This window comes from Salmo salar, chromosome ssa13, assembly GCF_905237065.1.
Source record: "Salmo salar chromosome ssa13, Ssal_v3.1, whole genome shotgun sequence".
Lineage (NCBI taxonomy): Eukaryota > Metazoa > Chordata > Actinopteri > Salmoniformes > Salmonidae > Salmo > Salmo salar.
Window position 1 is genome coordinate 108,974,123 of NC_059454.1, and position 22,903 is coordinate 108,997,025.

At 43.2% G+C, this 22,903-nt stretch overlaps 1 protein-coding gene and 1 non-coding gene across 7 annotated transcripts in view; one reads left to right on the forward strand and one right to left on the reverse strand.

Moving 5' to 3' along the window:
* The window catches only part of LOC106568544 (netrin receptor DCC), a 597,715-nt gene that overhangs the window by 142,472 nt on the left and 432,340 nt on the right, over nt 1-22,903 (reverse strand). The window lies entirely within an intron of this gene.
* On the forward strand, nt 2,072-2,145 carry trnav-uac (transfer RNA valine (anticodon UAC)). The gene has a single exon. It is a non-coding gene; the product is annotated as a tRNA-Val (tRNA).

A 22,903-nucleotide genomic window follows, 5' to 3' on the forward strand; every position in this document is an offset into this window, starting at 1 on the left:
CTGGTACTCCCTGTATATAGCTCCACATTGATCTGGTACTCCCTGTATATAGCTCCACATTGATCTGGTACTGGTACTCCCTGTATATAGCTACAAATTGATCTGGTTTTGTCGTTCTGCGCCTGAGCAAGGCAGTTAACCCACTGTTTCCTGGGCGCTGATGACGTGGATGTCAATTAAGGCAGCCCCCCAGCACCTCTCTGATTCAGAGGGGTTTGGGATAAATGCGTAAGACACATTTCAGTTGAATGCATTCAGTTGTACAACTAACTAGATATCCCCCTTTCCTTTCCCATTATATTATTTATATATATTTTTTTAACTCTGCATTGTTGGGAAAGGCTTGTAAGCAATCATTTCAAGCTAAAGTCGATACCAGTTGTATTCAGCGAATGTGACAAATACAACATTGCCTGGTTAGACACATACCAGTTCCTTTTGCGTCATGCTGAGGGCAGACTCATGATTTGGTGTAAGCAGCATGAGTCCATACATCTTTGGCATCATTAAACTGAAGACTTATTTTTAGTTTATCAAATCATTCTCTGTAATTATTATTACGTGATTAAACTAACTTAATCATGTAACTGTAATTAACTAGGAAGTCGGGGCACCAAGGAAAATATTCAGATTACAAAGGTATAATTTTCCTAATATAACTTTAATATATTTTAATATCAAATCACTTAGTCTTCTAATTAATGAATTATTCTTTACCTCATGTTAGTCTCATTCCAAACGTCGTAAATTGTTGGTTATCTGCACGAACCCAGTCTTCACTATGAGTCATCCATACATCAATTGTCAGAAATCGTTTATTTACTAACTAAACAAATCACAGAAATGCATAAACAAACAGTAGATATGGTTACAAGGAAATGATAGCGGATGTGCCCTAGTGGGCCAAAACCGTCATGGCGGCTTGGTGGACAAAAAGGAAGTGGGGGTCGACTGAGATAAAAGACGCTACAAAGTTGATAATTATAACAATTGAAATACTAATCCTTTGCACAAGAACGCTCACTCATTTGGGAATTATTGCAATCAATCAATATATTTATGCTCAGTGTGTCATCCTGATCTCTGTTGGAGAGTTTGTCCTCGATCCCTCTCTCTCTCTCTCTCTCTCTCTCTCTCTCTCTCTCTCTCTCTCTCTCTCTCTCTCTCTCTCTCTCTCTCTCTCTCTCTCTCTCTCTCTCTCTCTCTCTCTCTCTCTCTCTCCCCCGTGGTTAGAATGGATAGTTCAGAGTAACATTCAGCAATGTCGTTATAGAATAGATGTTTCGGCGGTTGTCGGTCTTCGCGTTCAATGATACCAAATTCCTAGCTGCAGACTAGTAATTAGTGTTAAAGATTTGTTCGTATTCTGTCCGTTAGATAGTCTAAGAGTTTAACTATGAAAACTCACTCTCTCTTATACTCTGGCTATGAGGAGAGAATCTCCTCAAGGAATTTATGACCTGCCTAACAGAGCCTGGTGTAGGGAGTATAGAGAGAGGGGGGATGGTGCTGTACCCAAAGAGGGCAACGTCATGAATATATATATATATATTGACTACTGATACAGTAGAACCCCAAGTGGCTGTGAAGTAAAAGCAGGCTAGACATACAATGTCAATACCATAACATCAAATGCATAATGGGATAAAGAAGTGTCTTGTACTGACCTCATCTACCCTACTATGCAGATGGGTACGCTTGACAAATCTTTAAAGGTGTAAAATATAAATCATGTCTTTTCACTGAAACAGCTTAGATAAGAGAGAAACAGAATCTTCATGATAAAAGTCCTGACAGGAAGTGATTCCATCTGGGCTAGCTTGGATTCAATCTTCAAACATTTTACATCTTACATTTTTGTCATGTAGCAGACACTCTCATCCAGAGTGATTTAGAGTCGTGAGTGCAGACACATTCATACTTATTCGTATTGGTCCCCAGTGGGAATCAAACCCACAATCCTGGTGTTGCAAGAACCATGCTCTACCAACTGAGCTACACTGGATGCAAAACACCCCAAACAAGTTACAAGTATTGCACAATAGATTACAAAAACAAAAACATTTCGATTGTCTCGTGTGGCTCAGTTGGTAGAGCATGGTGTTTACAACGCCAGGGTTGTGGGTTCGATTCCCACGGGGGACCAGTACAAAAAAAAGAAGGGGAAAAAAAGAAAAAACATTTAATGAAATGTATGCATTCACTACTGTAAGTCGCTCTGGATAAGAGCGTCTGCTAAATGACTAAAATGTAAAAATGTAAAATCTCTTAGAACAGCTCGGAAGTTGCCAAAAATACAATTAAGGATTACACTATCTCCATTACAGTCGTTAAGGTGCCCGCTTGTGTATAATTATGTTTAGTACCCAGACTTCTTCTACACTAAATAAACACTGAGTGTACAAAACATTAGGAACCCCGGTGCTCTTTCCATGACATAGACTGACCAGTTGAATCCAGGTGAAAGGTATGATCCCTTATTGATGTCACTTGTTAAATCCACTTCAAATAAGTGTTTTGTAAACTGACACTTTGACATTATGTAAATCTATCATCAGCATATTATGAAAGGGTTTTAATGTATAAGGGCATGTGAATGTCCTAGTTAAAAATAATAAGTAATTACCGGTATTAAATTTAACATTTAAAACAAATCATATATATATATATATATATATATATATATACAGTGAGGGAAAAAAGTATTTGATCACCTGCTGATTTTGTACGTTTGCCCACTGACAAAGAAAGGATCAGTCTATCATTTTAATGGTAGGTTTATTTGAACAGTGAGAGACAGAATAACAACAAAAAATTCCAGAAAAACACATGTCAAAAATGTTATAAATTGATTCGCATTTTAATGAGGGAAATAAGTATTTGACCCCCTCTCAATCAGAAAGATTCCTGGCTCCCAGGTGTCTTTTATACAGGTAACGAGCTGAGATTAGGAGCACACTCTTAAAGGGAGTGCTCCTAATCTCAGCTTGATGCCTATAAAAAAGACACCTGTCCACAGAAGCAATCAATCAATCAGATTCCAACTCTCCACCATGGCCAAGACCAAAGAGCTCTCCAAGGATTTCAGGGACAAGATTGTAGACCTACACAAGGCTGGAATGGGCAACAAGACCATCTCCAAGCAGCTTGGTGAGAAGGTGACAACAGTTGGTGCGATTATTCGCAAATGGAAGAAACACAAAAGAACAGTCAATCTCCCTCGGCCTCGGGCTCCATGCAAGATCTGGGGTATTCCAGCATGACAATGACCCAAAACACACGGCCAAGGCAACAAAGGAGTGGCTCAAGAAGAAGCACATTAAGGTCCTGGAGTGTCCTAGCCAGTCTCCAGACCTTAATCCCATATAAAATCTGTGGAGGGAGCTGAAGGTTCGAGTTGCCAAACGTCAGCCTCGAAACCTTAATGACTTGGAGAAGATCTGCAAAGAGGAGTGGGACAAAAATCCCTCCTGAGATGTGTGCAAACCTGGTGGCCAACTACAAGAAACGTCTGACCTCTGTGATTGCCAACAAGGGTTTTACCACCAAGTACTAAGTCATGTTTTGCAGAAGGGTCAAATACTTATTTCCCTCATTAAAATGCAAATCATTTTATAACATTTTTGACATGCGTTTTTCTGGATTATTTTGTTGTTATTCTGTCTCTCACTGTTCAAATAAACCTACCATTAAAAATTATAGACTGATCATTTCTTTGTCAGTGGGCAAACGTACAAAATCAGCAGGTGATCAAATACTTTTTTCCCCCCACTGTAGAGAGATTTGTTTTAAATGTTCAATTTTAAATATATACACAAATTGACATGGATGTCTCTGTATCTAGTCATGCAGAATGATGGCATTTAATTTGACTTGTTGAGACAAGACGATGAGCACGTTCATTGATTCAACATACGGGGTCCCTGCAGGGTCTTTTTCATTTCAATAATGGACCAACATCTCCTTTCTCTCGTCAAGGTTAAAGGTTACAAACGAAAATAGAACATAAAAGATGCACTTGATCTGCAGACGTGTCAATACAACTCTTTCAGTTCTGTCATCATGTCATGGGTCCTACTTCGTGCCACAGACACCTACAGTACTGTACGCTCTGATTAGTAAAACACCTTTCTGAAACCCAGGAGCAGTCAGTCGTGAGGGCATCCCAAATGGCACCCTATTCCCTACGTAGTGCACTACTTCTCACCGGGGGCCCCCATTAGGGAATAGGGCGCTATTTGGGACACTATCATTACCTAGTAGACCCTGGTGCCTGTGAGACTGTGAAGGAATGCTATCGTATGTTTAACGACTGTCACATCGACTCAAACATGTTTCGTGTTATTGCCAGTTGTTCGTACACACACACACACACACACACACACACACACACACACACACACACACACACACACACACACACACACACACACACACAATGGCCAAGTGTGCCATCTGCAGAGGAGAGGGAGACTGTTAACATGCAAATAAACCAATTAGAATTCACACGACACAGCTGCCAATGCGTCCAGTCCAGTCTGATCCAGTCTGATCTACGTGCTGCTGCCTTGGATCATACATCCCAAATGGAACCCTATGACCTAGGAAGTGCACTACTAATTTATTAAAAATTTTTAAAGAAAAGAAAAAGGAAGTGCACTACTTTTGACCAGAGCTCTATGGGAACTCTATTGGTCCTGGGCAAACGTAGTGCACTAAATAGGTAATTGGTTGCAATTTGGGATAGCCCTTCTCCATCAGCGACTGAGATTCACTTCCTGTCTGCCTGAAGCAGGGGTGGAGCAGCACTGAGCTGCGATTTCCTGGGATAGTTTAGTCAGATCTGGGCAAATCTAACGCTCTTTCTCAAAAAAATGTTTTATTTGGCTCGATTCCTGCATTTCTCTCCCCGTGGCTTCTCAGAAGGTATTGGAGGAGAAGGTCAGAGGAGAGTGGAGGAACATTGGAGACAGGTTGCAAGGAATGAAGCAAAGACAATTAAGAAAGAAGCGTATCAGAGGCTTTAAGCATGTAGAACCCCATCCCTTCACTTCCCATCCATCCAGATTTTTGGCCCTGGCCTGCTGGGCTAGTATACTTACATTTCTACTAGCCCGGGTAACATTCAGGACCCATGCGATGTTTGAAAAGACAACATTTCACTGGCTTGCAAGGCTAGCCCTGATACATGTTCTACTAGCCCAGTCGGAATAGTACTAGCCTAGGGCTAGTGGACTAGCTTAATTTCCATCCCTGCATCCATCCATGTTTCTTCATCTTATCAAATATACAGACAGGCACCGAGGCAACCCCTGAGGCAGCCCCAATTCTCTCTCAGATCAAGTTGAGCGTGTTCAATATTCATCTTGTGTAACCCTCATGGATACAGAGGAATCTATTAACATTTACGGCCACCTGTTCCCTCGTTCAGACCATGATCTTAATTGATTACAACAGGCTTGATTGCTGTAAAGGGAGGCTCGTTGGAGCTCTCTGTGTGTGTGTGTGTGTGTGTACGTTTGTGTGTGTGTGTGTGTGTCTCTCTCTCTCTCTCTCTCTCTCTCTCTCTCTCTCTCTCTCTTCTCTCTCTCTCTCTCTCTCTCTCTCTCTCTCTCTCTCTCTCTCTCTCTCTCTCTCTCTCTTGTGTGTGTGTACGTTTGTGTGTGTGTGTGTGTGTGTTCTCTCTCTCTCTCTCTCTCTCTCTCTCTCTCTCTGTGCTCCAGCTCTGGAAGCCTCTGGAGGTTGGAATGGTGGCATGGTGGTGATTAAGAGAATGGCAAACACACACACACAGACACACAGACACACACACACACACACACACACACACTGATTGAATGACAAGCAGTAAGTGTCATTTGGCCTTATTGTACCGGCACTAATTGCTCCACCAAGAAAAGCACAGGGGGGAAATCTGCCCAGATACAAGGGAGGACAGGAAGACTGTAGCAGGCAAATAAGCCATTAGATTCACCCCCAGTGAATTAATAGTAATACATACATGCATATTATATTATATTATACTCCGTGTATGACACGACATATTAATTATAGGAAGCTAAAATGGGTAACGAGAGAATATGGCGTAGTCGGCTGGATGTATAGCATTACGTAGAACACTATACATCACAATGCATTTCATTTTATCATCGGTGAGTCAGCGCAACTGGAAAACTTTTTAAGGACAATAATTCCATCTCTGCACCACCACCAACAACAACAACGACTAGCTGGTAGTCATCTTAGCCCGTTGAAAGTCATGGAGAGAATTCACCTCATGTTGATGGTAGTAGAAAGGAGGAGAACATAGAAGTCTATACAGGTCTACATTATGTTCTATAGGTCTACATTATGTTCTATAGTCTACATTATGTTCTAAAGGTCTACATTATGTTCTATAGGTGTACATTATGTTCTATAGTCTACATTATGTTCTATAGGTCTACATTATGTTCTATAGGTCTACATTATGTTCTATAGTCTACATTATATTCTATAGGTCTACATTATGATCTATAGGTCTACATTATGATCTATAGGTCTACAGTATGTTCTATAGTCTACATTATGTTCTATAGGTCTACATTATGATCTATAGGTCTACATTATGATCTATAGGTCTACCGTATGTTCTATAGTCTACATTATGTTCTATAGGTCTACATTATGTTCTATAGTCTACATTATGTTCTATAGTCTACATTATATTCTATAGTCTACATTATGTTCAATAGGTCTACATTATGTTCTATAGACTACATTATGTTCTATAGTCTACATTATGATATATAGGTCTACATTATGTTCTATAGGTCTACATTATGATCTACAGGTCTACATTATGATATATAGGTCTACATTATGTTCTACAGATCTACATTATTTTCTACTGGTCTAAATTATGTTCTATAGTCTACATTATGTTCTACAGGTCTACATTATGTTCTATAGACTACATTATGTTCTATAGGTCTACATTATGTTCTGTAGTCTACATTATGTTCTATGGGTCTACATTATGTTCTATAGTCTACATTATGTTCTATAGGTCTACATTATGTTCTATAGTCTACATTATGTTCTATAGTCTACATTATATTCTGTAGTCTACATTATGTTCTACAGTCTACATTATGTTCTATAGGTCTACATTATGTTCTATAGGTCTACATTATGCTCTATAGGTCTACATTATGTTCAGTAGTCTACATTATGTTCTATGGGTCTACATTATGTTCTATAGGTCTACATTATGTTCTATAGTCTACATTATGTTTTATAGTCTACATTATGTTCTATAGGTCTACATTATGTTCTATAGTCTAGATTATGTTCTATAGTCTACATTATGTTATATAGGTCTACATTATGTTCTGTAGTCTACATTATGTTCCATAGTCTACATTATGTTCTATAGGTCTACATTATGTTCTATAGGTCTACATTATGTTCTATAGTCTACATTATGTTCTATAGGTCTACATTATGTTCTGTAGTCTACATTATGTTCTATAGTCTACATTATGTTCTATAGTCTACATTATGTTCTATAGGTCTACATTATGTTCTATAGGTCTACATTATGTTCTATAGTCTACATTATGTTCTATAGTCTACATTATGTTCTATAGGTCTACATTATGTTCTGTAGTCTACATTATGTTCTATAGGTCTACATTATGTTCTATAGTCTACATTATGTTCTATAGGTCTACATTATGTTCTATAGGTCTACATTATGTTCTATAGTCTACATTATGTTCTATAGGTCTACATTATGTTCTATAGTCTACATTATGTTCTATAGTCTACATTATGTTCTATAGTCTACATTATGTTCTATAGGTCTACATTATGTTCTATAGTCTACATTATGTTCTATAGTCTACATTATGTTCTATAGGTCTACATTATGTTCTATAGTCTACATTATGTTCTATAGGTCTACATTATGTTCTATAGGTCTACATTATGTTCTGTAGGTCTACATTATGTTCTATAGGTCTACATTATGTTCTATAGTCTACATTATGTTCTATAGGTCTACATTATGTTCTATAGTCTACATTATGTTCTATAGGTCTACATTATGTTCTGTAGTCTACATTATGTTCTATAGGTCTACATTATGTTCTATAGTCTACATTATGTTCTATAGGTCTACATTATGTTCTATAGTCTACATTATGTTCTATAGTCTACATTATGTTCTATAGGTCTACATTATGTTCTATAGTCTACATTATGTTCTATAGGTCTACATTATGTTCTATAGTCTACATTATGTTCTATAGGTCTACATTATGTTCTGTAGTGTACATTATGTTCTATAGTCTACATTATGTTCTATAGTCTACATTATGTTCTATAGTCTACATTATGTTCTATAGGTCTACATTATGTTCTGTAGTCTACATTATGTTCTATAGGTCTACATTATGTTCTATAGTCTACATTATGTTCTATAGGTCTACATTATGTTCTATAGTCTACATCATGTTCTATAGGTCTACATTATGTTCTGTAGTCTACATTATGTTCTATAGGTCTACATTATGTTCTATAGTCTACATTATGTTCTATAGGTCTACATTATGTTCTATAGTCTACATTATGTTCTATAGGTCTACATTATGTTCTGTAGTGTACATTATGTTCTATAGTCTACATTATGTTCTATAGTCTACATTATGTTCTATAGTCTACATTATGTTCTATAGGTCTACATTATGTTCTATAGTCTACATTATGTTCTATAGTCTACATTATGTTCTATAGGTCTACATTATGTTCTGTAGTCTACATTATGTTCTATAGTCTACATTATGTTCTATAGTCTACAGTATGTTCTATAGGTCTACATTATGTTCTACAGGTCTACATTATGATCTACAGGTCTACATTATGTTCTATAGTCTACATTATGTTCTATAGGTCTACATTATGTTCTGTAGTCTACATTATGTTCTACAGTTCTACATTATGTTCTATAGGTCTACATTATGTTCTATAGTCTACATTATGTTCTATAGGTCTACATGACGTTCTATAGTCTACATTATGTTCTATAGGTCTACATTATGTTCTGTAGTCTACATTATGTTCTACAGGTCTACTTTATGTCCTATAGTCTACATTATGTTCTATAGGTCTACATTATGTTCTATAGTCTACATTATGTCCTATAGTCTACATTATGTTCTATAGGTCTACATTATGTTCTATAGTCTACATTATGTTCTATAGTCTACATTATGTTCTATAGTCTACATTATGTTCTATAGGTCTACATTATGTCCTATAGTCTACATTATGTTCTATAGTCTACATTATGTTCTATAGGTCTACATTATGTTCTATAGTCTACATTATGTCCTATAGTCTACATTATGTCCTATAGTCTACATTATGTTCTATAGGTCTACATTATGTTCTATAGGTCTACATTATGTTCTATAGGTCTACATTATGTTCTATAGTCTACATTATGTTCTATAGTCTACATTATGTTCTATAGGTCTACATTATGTTCTATAGTCTACATTATGTCCTATAGTCTACATTATGTCCTATAGTCTACATTATGTTCTATAGGTCTACATTATGTTCTATAGGTCTACATTATGTTCTGTAGGTCTACATTATGTTCTATAGGTCTACATTATGTTCTATAGTCTACATTATGTTCTATAGGTCTACATTATGTTCTGTAGTCTACATTATGTTCTACAGGTCTACATTATGTTTTATAGTCTACATTATGTTCTATAGTCTACATTATGTTCTATAGTCTACATTATGTATTATGTTCTATAGGTCTACATTATGTTCTATAGTCTACATTATGTTCTATAGGTCTACATCATGTTCTATAGGTCTACATTATGTTCTGTAGGTCTACATTATGTTCTATAGTCTACATTATGTTCTATAGTCTACATTATGTTCTATAGTCTACATTATGTTCTATAGGTCTACATTATGTTCTGTAGTCTACATTATGTTCTACAGGTCTACATTATGTTCTATAGTCTACATTATGTTCTATAGTCTACATTATGTTCTATAGTCTACATTATGTATTATGTTCTATAGGTCTACATTATGTTCTATAGTCTACATTATGTCCTATAGGTCTACATTATGATCTACAGGTCTACATTATGTTCTATAGGTCTACATTATGTTCTATAGGTCTACATTATGTTCTATAGGTCTACATTATGTTCTATAGGTCTACATTATGTTCTACAGTCTACATTATGTTCTACAGGTCTACATTATGTTCTATAGGTCTACATTATGTTCTACAGTCTACATTATGTTCTACAGGTCTACATTATGTTGTCAATGTCTATAGGGGAAAACAATCAACAAAGCACACCCTGTCTGTGTATTTTATATCTCTATGGCTGTCTATAAATCAGGCAGGCACCAGACAGGAATGTCTGATTTTGCCATTCAGATCACAAACCAAAAAGGGACAATTGGTGTCAAAACTGGGTAGGATTCAATCAAACTGGCCAAAGCGATTTTTAATGAAGGAAATGTGATTACTCAACCTACTTAATCTTCAGATGGACACAAGTGTCAAACTAGAATAATCTACCTGCGAAGGGAGATGATTGGTTGGTTAGATTAAGCCAATGCCTATGCACCGTGACTTTCTCCCGGCTCTCTGTATTGGCTAACAAATGCCAAGTTTGACACTTTGGTAAAACAGACACTTCACGCATTTGGGCAGTGTCTTGAGAATGAAATTATTCCACAACTGTAAAAAAGAAAGGCCTTTGCTTAAATGCTGTGACGTAAATACTGCAATGCAGAGTGAGATTTGAGTCTGTGTAGTGTCTATCCACTCTGTATTTATCTGTACTAGCGCAGGTTTCTATTGCAGAGGAAATCCTCCCTAACACCTATTTATATTCAAATCCAGTTGACCTTGCAAAGTGCTAGGCTATACAGACTCATGGCCTCTTTTAAAACTTCACGCAGACAGAGTATTACCTTGTACTTATTTCTATTGTGGTGAAAGGTTGAAAACATTCAATACAAATAATAATATAACAATACCTGACCTTTAATGAACCTTTTAATAAAAACATTTTGTCAAATGATTATTTTCTAAAATAGTACCTATTAACCTTCCTGTAAAAAAAAAAACACATTGAAAACTCACCAGTTCAGCAGTTATCTAGCAATTCAGTCACATTTTCATTACAATGGGGTGATCTTCAGTACAATGGGTGATTTTCAATGGGGTGATCTTGGAGGCGTGATGTACAAAAATAACGCAGAAACCAAAAGGTGTGGCCTAACTGTGAAATGCTTACTGACAGGCCCTTCCCAACAATGCAGAGAGAAAGACAATAGAGAAGAGAAACACTAAATAATACACGTATTAATATTAACACATTGTGTAATGACAACTAGGTTATGTACAAGGGGGTACCAGTACTGAGTAATGATAACTAGGTTATATACAAGGGGTACCAGTACTGAGTAATGATAACTAGGTTATATACAAGGGGTACCAGTACTGAGTAATGATAACTAGGTTATATACAAGGGGTACCAGTACTGAGTAATGATAACTAGGCTATATACAAGGGGTACCAGTACTGAGTAATGATAACTAGGTTATATACAAGGGGTACCAGTACTGAATAATGATAACTAGGTTATATACAAGGGGTACCAGTACTGAGTAATGATAACTAGGTTATTTACAAGGGGTACCAGTACTAATGATAACTAGGTTATATACAAGGGGTACCAGTACTGAGTAATGATAACTAGGTTATTTACAAGGGGTACCAGTACTAATGATAACCTGGCTACATACAGTAAAAGGGGTACGAGTAGCAAGTGGATGTGAAGGGTTACCAGGTAGTTGAGGTAGATATGTACATATAACCAGGACTAAAGTAACAGGATAATCAACAGTAGCAGCAAACATATGTGATGATTCAAAAAAGTTACTGCAAAAAGGATCAGTGCAGATAGTGGAGGTAGCTGTTTGGTTAACTATTTAACAAACTATTTAGCAGTCTTATGGCTTGGGGGGTGGGGGTAGAAGCTGTTTAGGGTCCTTTTGGTTCCAGACGTGTGGTAGCAGAGAAAAACAGTCTATGACTTGGGTGGCTGGAGTCTTTGACAATTTTTAGGGAGTTCGGCCCCAGTGATGTACTGGGCCGTATGAACTACCCTCTATAGCGCCTTGTGGTCAGATGCCAAGCAGTTGCCGTACCAAGCGGTGATGCAGCAAGTCAAGATGCTCTCCATGGTGCTGCTGTAGAACTTTCTGACAATCTGAAGGACCTATGCCAAATCTTTTCAGCCTCTTAAGGGGGAAGAGGCACTGTCGTGCCCTCATCACGACTGTGTCGGTGTGCACGGACCATGATAGATCATTACTGATGTGGACACCAAGGAACTTGAAGCTCTAGATCCGCTCCAATACAGCCTCATCGTGTTCAGGCCTCTGTTTGAAGGAGAGGTTGTTGTTCTGGCACAACACTGCCAGATCTCTGACCTCCCTATAGGCTGTCTCATCCTTGTCGGTGATCAGGCTTACCACCGCCGTGTCGTGCGCAGCCACTCAGTCGTGGGTGAACAGGGAGCACAGGAGGGGACAAAACACATACCCCTGAGGGGCCCCCATGTTGAGGGTCAGCGTGGCAGATATGTTGTTGCCTACCCTCACCAACTGGAGGTGTTCCATCAGTAAGTCCAGGATCCAGTTGCTGAGGGAGATGTGACACAGAGCACGGAGACACCTAAAAGAGAGGCTACTTCGGTCGCATGGACGTGGTTTGGGTATGAAAAGTCTGACATGGACCAGAAAACCGCCCTCTGCAAAATATGCTGCAGGCCGGTACCGACAACAGGCTCAAACACCACTAACCTTTTTTACCACCTACGCAAGAATCATGTGAGACCCAAAAAAGTACAGTCGAGTGCTCAAAACAAACCCCCGACTCAGGCCTGTTTATTTTCTTTGCAACTATAGTTGAAGTGTTTCCTATTTACCTTTTTAGATTTTATACATTCATATTTTATATTTTGTTACATGCTTAGTTGAAAATTTGCGCAAAGGTTCTAAATAAAAGGAGAAATAATCAAATATCTGTCACGGCTGTCGTAGGAATGAGCGGACCAAAGTGCAGCGTGTGTGTCGTTCCACATTTTATTTACACTGTGAAACTATGCGATACAAATAAATAAACTGAACAACAAAAACAACAAATCGTGACGCAGCGTTAACATACACATACTCAAAAACAACCTCCCACAAACCCAGGTGGGACAAACACCAACTTAAATATGACCTCCAATTAGAGACAATGATGACCAGCTGCCTCTAATTGGAGATCATTTCAAACAAAGCCCAACATAGAAATACAAAAACTAGAACAACCCAACATAGAAATACAAAACTAGAACATAACAACATAGAAAAAACAAAACTAGAAAACCCCCCTGTCACGCCCTGACCTACTCTACCATACAAAATAACAGCTTACCATGGTCAGGACGTGAGAATATGAGTAAGTACCTTTTATTTTTTGAGAATAATTCAAAATGTAATAAGAAATAGGACTTTACATGTGGTTATTTTATATAAACAATTTATTCATTGAATTTACAGAAAATGTGCTATATCATGATGTGTATTGTTATCGGGATATGAAATGACCTATATCGGGATATGAGATTTTGGTCATATCGCCCAGCCCTAGGTGTTCCTCTTGTCCAAGTGGGAGAGGGCAGTGTGGTGTGCAATAGAGATTGCTTCTGTTGAGGCGGTATGTGAATTGGTGTGGGTCCAGGGTGTCTGGGATGATGGTGTTGATGTGTGTCATGACCAGCCTTTCAAAGTATTTCATGGCTACAGATGTGAGTGCTTACGGGGTGATAGTAATTTAGACAGGTTACCATGGAGTTCTTGAGCAGAGGGACTATGGTGGTCTGCTTGAAACATGTAGGTATTACAGACTTGGTCAGGGAGTGGTTGAATATGTCAGTGAAGACATTAGCCAGCTGGTCAGCGCATGCTCTGAGTATGCATCCTGGTAATCCATCTGGCCCAGCGGCCTTGTGAATGTTAATCTGTTTTAAAGGTCTTACTCACATCGGCAATGGCGAGTGTGATCACATAGTCGTCCCTAACAACTGATGCTCTCATGCATGTTTCAGTGTTGCTCACCTTGAAGCGAGCATATAAGGAATTTAGCTTGTCTGGTTGGCATCACTGAGCAGCTCGTGGCTGGGTTTCCCTTTGTATTCCATGATAGTTTGCAAGCACTGCCTCACCTAACAAGCGCCAGAGCCAGTGTAGTAGTATTCGAACTTTGTCCTGTATTGACGTTTGATGGTTCGTCAGAGGGCGTAGTGGGATTTCTTCTAAGCATCCGGGTTAGTGTCCCACTCCTTCAAAGCAGCAGCTCTAGCTTTTAGCTCAGTGCAGATGTTGCCTGTAATCCATGGCTTCTGGTTAGGATATGTACGTACGGTCACTTTGGGGACAACGTAGTCTATGCACTTATTAATGAAACAGTCCTGTAGCTTAGCATCCGCTTCATCGGATCACTTCTGTATTGAGGTTCTTCCTGTTTGAGGGCGAGGGAGAGATTTGTATATGTCTCTGTGTGCGGAGTAAAGGTGATCTAGAGTTATTTTCGCCTCTAATTAAAAATTAGGTAAGACGAATTTCAATTTTTCTAAATTAAAATCACTGGCCACGAAGAGCGCCATCTCTGGATGAGAATTTCTTGTTTGCTTATGGCAAATCTAAAATCTAAATCTCGTTGAGTGTTGTCTTTGTGCCAGCATCGGTTTGTGGTGAAAAATAGACCGCTACGAAAAATATGGATGAAAATGTCTTGGTGAAATAGTGTGGTCTACAGCTTATCAGGAGGTATTCTACCTCAGGCGAGCAGAACCTCAAGACTTCCTTAATATTAGAAATTGCGTACCAGCTGTTGTCAACAAAGAGACACACACCTGTACATAGCCCATCTGTAAGTAGCCCATCCAACTACCTCATCCCCATACTGTATTTCTTTCTTTATTTTATTTTTAATTTTTTTTTAAACACACCACCCACCTTGAGCTTACCAGAAACTGTTTAGTGAAGTTTCTTAGAAACATATGATATTATAGTTTTTCTGGTCACGCTGAAATGATAGTCTCGAACGGTGTCATGGCTGTTTAAAGGATCGGACAAAAGCGCAGAATGGTTGTAGTTCCACATATTTATTATTACCGTGAAACGTTTGCAATACACCAAATACTTGAAACAACAAAACTGTGACCCAGAGAGAAATACACACTACTCAAAAATTAACAACCCACAAACACAAGTGGAAAAACCCCCTACATAAATATGATCTCCAATTAGAGGCCTCTAATTGGAGATCATCCCAACAACCCCAACATAGATATAGAAACCTAGAAAAACCACATAGAAACAGATAACAAGAAAACCACCCAAAAACACCACCTGTCACGCCCTGACCTACTCTACTATAGAAAATGACATCTTACAAGGGTCAGGACGTGACAAACGGAGCTCGTTCATTTTGTTCTCCATTTATTATTATCTCGCCGCCGTAGTTTCATCAGGGTGCCCATATATCACAGTCTCTTTCTCTTCTGAGTGTCGGGGATTAGGGCCTGGTCTGGGGTGATCGGTATGCCCTGTGCCATTGACTCAAAATTTCTCCATTGGGACAATAAAGTCAGTAAAGTATATCTTCATCCAAATCATGGTTAGTAACCGCTGTTCTGATGCCCAGAAGCTATTTAGTTAGCTGTTGTTAACTGATATACTGTAGGTAGCAGTAGTAGGTAGCTCAGCTGCTAGCAATCACAGCTAGCAGCTAGCTAGCTAGTTAACAACAAAAACATCAAGAAGTGACAAAGCAATCGACATAAACAAGTCCCGTTTGTGAAATAATCAGTCTGTATGTATTGCTGTTATAGTAAAGTGCCTTAGTAGTTCCATAATGCTTTTCAAAAATCCTTATTCCAACCATACAATTTGACTTGGTTAAAGCTGCTGCATGGGTAAAACAAACCAAGTCTATTAGCCAGTATGTGCAGCCTTGCCCCATGTGGAGTTGGTTGCTTATTTTGAATATCCAAGTGCATGCGTGTCTGAGCTGGTAAATCAGATACGCCAACACAATTCTGTTGTTTCCTAACCGGGCTAGCAGGGGCACAGAGAGAGGCTGCTTTTAACGTTCTTAATTATATTTTTTGGGAAGGAAATCCATTTAATTCATATTTTAATTTAAGTATAGGTCATATTTCATAGAAATCTAGAATACTGGACAGCTACTTTAAATGTAGTTTTGTAATTGACTAAAACAAGCAAACAACAAGAAAATGGCAGTTGAAAAAGGTCAAGTTTTTGCTGTGAGCCAACGGGGTAACCTTGGAAACCACGGGTTGTTTTTCCCCCAAAGGCGGCAGGGGTCGCGACGTTCTATCTAAAACCGACTGGGAGTATTGCTCAGGGGCTTAGGGTCCACCTTGTATAAGGATTTATTCATTGCTGTTGGTTTGGACTCTGCTTCACACACACACACACACACACACACACACACACACACACACACACACACACACACACACACACACACACACACACACACACCTTCAGTGCTGAACACCAAACAATAGAGACATCCCAAAGTAGAACCCTATTCCCTATATATAGTGCACTACTTTAGACCAGAGCCCTATGGAACCCTATTCCCTATATAGTGCACTACTTTAGATCAAGGCCCTATGGAACCCTATTCCCTATATATAGTGCACTACTTTAGACCACAGCCCTATAGAACCCTATTCCCTATATAGTGCACAACTTTAGACCAGAAGCCTATAGAACCCTATTCCCTATATAGTGCACTACTTTAGACCAGAGCCCTATAGAACCCTATTCCCTATATAGTGCACTACTTTAGACCAGGGGCCATGAGGTTCTATCTGGGACACATACAGACTGAGAAGAAAAATGTGGAGGGTTTGTGGACTAACACACCTCCCACCTGGGATACACCTCCCCCCGACTGGGATACACCTCCCCCCACCTGGGATACACCTCCCCCCTACTGGGATACACCTCCCCCCTACTGGGATACACCTCCCCCCTACTGGGATACACCTCCTCCCCTACTGGGATACACCTCCCCTACTGGGATACACCTCCCCCCCTACTGGGATACACCTCCCCCCACCTGGGATACACCTCCCCCCACCTGGGATACACCTCCCCCCTACTGGGATACACCTCCCCCCTACTGGGATACACCTCCTCCCTACTGGGATACACCTCCCCCCTACTGGGATACACCTCCCCCCTACTGGGATACACCTCCCCTACTGGGATACACCTCCCCCCTACTGGGATACACCTCCCCCTACTGGGATACACCTCCCCCTACTGGGATACACCTCCCCCCTACTGGGATACACCTCCCCCCTACTGGGATACACCTCCCCCCTACTGGGATACACCTCCCCCCTACTGGGATACACCTCCCCCCTACTGGGATACACCTCCCCTACTGGGATACACCTCCCCCCTACTGGGATACACCACCCCCTACTGGGATACACCTCCCCCCTACTGGGATACACCACCCCCTAATGGGATACACCTCCCCCCTACTGGGATACACCTCCTCCCCTACTGGGATACACCTCCCCCTACTGGGATACACCTCCCCCTACTGGGATACACCTCCCCCCTACTGGGATACACCTCCCATACTGGGATACACCTCCCCCCTACTGGGATACACCTCCTCCCTACTGGGATACACCTCCCCCCTACTAGGATACACCTCCTCCCCTACTGGGATGCACCTCCTCCCTACTGGGATACACCTCCCCCCTACTGGGATACACCTCCCCCCCTACTGGGATACACCTCCTCCCTACTGGGATACACCTCCCCCTACTGGGATACACCTCCCCCTACTGGGATACACCTCCTCCCTACTGGGATACAGCTCCTCCCTACTGGGATACACCTCCCCCCTACTGGGATACACCTCCTCCCTACTGGGATACAGCTCCTCCCTACTGGGATACACCTCCTCCCTACTGGGATACACCTCCTCCCTACTGGGATACACCTCCTCCCCTACTGGGATACACCTCCCCCCTACTGGGATACACCTCCCCCCTACTGGGATACACCTCCTCCCCTACTGGGATACACCTCCCCCCCTACTGGGATACACCTCCCCCCTACTGGGATACACCTCCCCCCTACTGGGATACACCTCCCCCCTACTGGGATACACCTCCCCCCTACTGGGATACACCTCCCCCCTACTGGGATACACCTCCCCCCTACTGGGATACACCTCCCCCCTACTGGGATACACCTCCCCCTACTGGGATACACCTCCCCTACTGGGATACACCTCCCCCCTACTGGGATACACCTCCCCCCTACTGGGATACACCTCCCCCCTACTGGGATACACCTCCCCCCTACTGGGATACACCTCCCCCTACTGGGGTACACCTCCTCCCTACTGGGATACACCTCCCCTACTGGGATACACCTCCCCCCTACTGGGATACACCTCCCCCTACTGGGATACACCTCCCCCTACTGGGATACACCTCCCCCCTACTGGGATACACCTCCCCCCTACTGGGATACACCTCCCCCCTACTGGGATACACCTCCCCTACTGGGATACACCTCCCCCCTACTGGGATACACCTCCCCCTACTGGGATACACCTCCCCCCTACTGGGATACACCTCCCCCTACTGGGATACACCTCCCCCCTACTGGGATACACCTCCTCCCTACTGGGATACACCTCCCCCCCTACTGGGATACACCTCCCCCCTACTGGGATACACCCTCCCCCCTACTGGGATACACCTCCCCTACTGGGATACACCTCCTCCCTACTGGGATACACCTCCTCCCTACTGGGATACACCTCCCCCCTACTGGGATACACCTCCCCCCTACTGGGATACACCTCCCCCCTACTGGGATACACCTCCCCCCTACTGGGATACACCTCCTCCCTACTGGGATACACCTCCTCCCTACTGGGATACACCTCCCCCCTACTGGGATACACCTCCCCCCTACTGGGATACACCTCCCCCCCTACTGGGATACACCTCCCCTACTGGGATACACCTCCCCCCTACTGGGATACACCTCCTCCCCTACTGGGATACACCTCCCCCCTACTGGGATACACCTCCCCCTACTGGGATACACCTCCCCCCTACTGGGATACACCTCCCCCCTACTGGGATACACCTCCCCCCTACTGGGATACACCTCCCCCTACTGGGATACAGCTCCCCCCTACTGGGATACACCTCCCCCCTACTGGGATACACCTCCCCCCTACTGGGATACACCTCCCCCTACTGGGATACACCTCCCCCCTACTGGGATACACCTCCCCCCTACTGGGATACACCTCCCCCCCTACTGGGATACACCTCCCCTACTGGGATACACCTCCCCTACTGGGATACACCTCCCCCTACTGGGATACACCTCCCCCTACTGGGATACACCTCCCCCCTACTGGGATACACCTCCCCCCTACTGGGATACACCTCCCCCCTACTGGGATACACCTCCCCCCTACTGGGATACACCTCCTCCCTACTGGGATACACCTCCCCCTACTGGGATACACCTCCCCCTACTGGGATACACCTCCCCCTACTGGGATACACCTCCCCCCCTACTGGGATACACCTCCCCTACTGGGATACACCTCCCCCCTACTGGGATACACCTCCCCCTACTGGGATACACCTCCCCCCTACTGGGATACACCTCCCCCCTACTGGGATACACCTCCCCCCCTACTGGGATACACCTCCCCCTACTGGGATACACCTCCCCTACTGGGGTACATCTCCTCCCCTACTGGGATACACCTCCCCTACTGGGATACACCTCCCCCCTACTGGGATACACCTCCCCTACTGGGATACACCTCCCCCTACTGGGATACACCTCCCCCCTACTGGGATACACCTCCCCCCTACTGGGATACACCTCCTCCCTACTGGGATACACCTCCCCCCTACTGGGATACACCTCCCCCTACTGGGATACACCTCCCCCCCTACTGGGATACACCTCCCCCCTACTGGGATACACCTCCTCCCTACTGGGATACACCTCCTCCCCTACTGGGATACACCTCCCCCCTACTGGGATACACCTCCCCCCCACTGGGATACACCTCCCCCCTACTGGGATACACCTCCTCCCCTACTGGGATACACCTCCCCCCTACTGGGATACACCTCCCCCTACTGGGATACACCTCCCCCCTACTGGGATACACCTCCCCCTACTGGGATACACCTCCCCCCTACTGGGATACACCTCCCCCTACTGGGATACACCTCCCCCCCTACTGGGATACACCTCCCCCCTACTGGGATACACCTCCCCCCTACTGGGATACACCTCCCCCCTACTGGGATACACCTCCCCCCTACTGGGATACACCTCCCCCCTACTGGGATACACCTCCTCCCTACTGGGATACACCTCCCCCCTACTGGGATACACCTCCCCCTACTGGGATACACCTCCCCCTACTGGGATACACCTCCCCCCTACTGGGATACACCTCCCCCCTACTGGGATACACCTCCCCCCTACTGGGATACACCTCCCCCTACTGGGATACACCTCCCCCCTACTGGGATACACCTCCCCCCTACTGGGATACACCTCCCCCTACTGGGATACACCTCCCCCTACTGGGATACACCTCCCCCTACTGGGATACACCTCCCCCCTACTGGGATACACCTCCTCCCCTACTGGGATACACCTCCCCTACTGGGATACACCTCCCCCCTACTGGGATACAGCTCCCCCCTACTGGGATACACCTCCCCCCTACTGGGATACACCTCCTCCCCTACTGGGATACACCTCCCCTACTGGGATACACCTCCCCCCTACTGGGATACACCTCCCCCCTACTGGGATACACCTCCCCCCTACTGGGATACACCTCCCCCCTACTGGGATACACCTCCCCCCTACTGGGATAGACCTCCCCCACTGGGATACACCTCCCCTACTGGGATACACCTCCCCCTACTGGGATACACCTCCCCCCTACTGGGATACACCTCCCCCCTACTGGGATACACCTCCCCCCTACTGGGATAGACCTCCTCCCTACTGGGATACACCTCCCCCCTACTGGGATACACCTCCCCCCTACTGGGATACACCTCCCCCCTACTGGGATACACCTCCCCCCTACTGGGATACACCTCCCCCCTACTGGGATACACCTCCCCCCTACTGGGATACACCTCCCCCCTACTGGGATACACCTCCCCCTACTGGGATACACCTCCCCCCTACTGGGATACACCTCCCCCCTACTGGGATACACCTCCCCGACACATATATGTGATCTGACTTTCAGTCTGAATTTGTAGCTGTGTAAGTTACATATATTTCACATGCCAACTGTTGTTTTCACGTCACCTTGGAGGAAATGTTGTTCATTTGCTACCGGCCAAAAGACATCACTATGGGAAAGCAATGCTCATAATGACTGAAGTTTAATGATAAAAATGAAATATGATGACTGAAGTTGAATGATAAAAATGAAATATGTTGACTGAAGTTTAATGATAAAAATGAAATATGATGACTGAAGTTTAATGATAAAAATGAAATATGTTGACTGAAGTTTAATGATAAAAATGAAATATTTAATATTAATATTTAAATACATCTACAGCTTAACGGAGTGTAAGTATTTTTAATTTATGACACCACAAACAATAAAGACAATTTCCTGTGATGTGAGATATGTGTTGTCAGACTGACAGGTCTCATAACCAGCGTTTGGCCATTATGAGGATATATCAGCAGCTGGTGGATGGGGGAGGACAAGGATGGGGGAGGAAGAGGATGGGGGAGGAAGAGGATGGGGAAGAGGTGGGGGAAGAGGAGGGCTGAATGAGGATGTGTGTTTAAAATGAAAGGAGCACAGTCTGTCTCCATCCACTGCCAGTTTAGACAGAGTCTGTCTCCATCCACTGCCAGTTTAGACAGAGTCTGTCTCCATCAACTGCCAGTTTAGACAGAATCTGTCTCCATCCACTGCCAGTTTAGACAGAATCTGTCTCCATCCACTGCCAGTTTAGACAGAGTCTGTCTCCATCTACTGCCAGTTTAGACAGCGTCTGTCTCCATCCACTGCCAGTTTAGACAGAGTCTGTCTCCATCCACTGCCAGTTTACACAGAGTCTGTCTCCATCCATTGCCAGTTTACACAGAGTCTGTCTCCATCCACTGCCAGTTTAGACAGAGTCTGTCTCCATCCACTGCCAGTTTACACAGAGTCTGTCTCCATCCACTGCCAGTTTAGACAGAGTCTGTCTCTATCCACTGCCAGTTTACACAGAGTCTGTCTCCATCCACTGCCAGTTTAGACAGAGTCTGTCTCCATCCACTGCCAGTTTAGACAGAGTCTGTCTCCATCCACTGCCAGTTTAGACAGTCTCTCTCCATCCACTGGCAGTTTACACAGCCTGTCTCCATCTACTGCCAGTTTAGACAGAGTCTGTCTCCATCCACTGCCAGTTCACAGAGTCTGTCTCCATCCACTGCCAGTTTAGACAGAGTATGTCTCCATCCACTGCCAGTTTACACAGAGTCTGTCTCCATCCACTGCCAGTTTAGACAGAGACTGTCTCCATCCACTGCCAGTTTAGACAGAGCCTGTCTCCATCCACTGCCAGTTTACACAGAGTCTGTCTCCATCCACTGCCAGTTTAGACAGAGTCTGTCTCCATCCACTGCCAGTTTACACAGAGTCTGTCTCCATCCACTGCC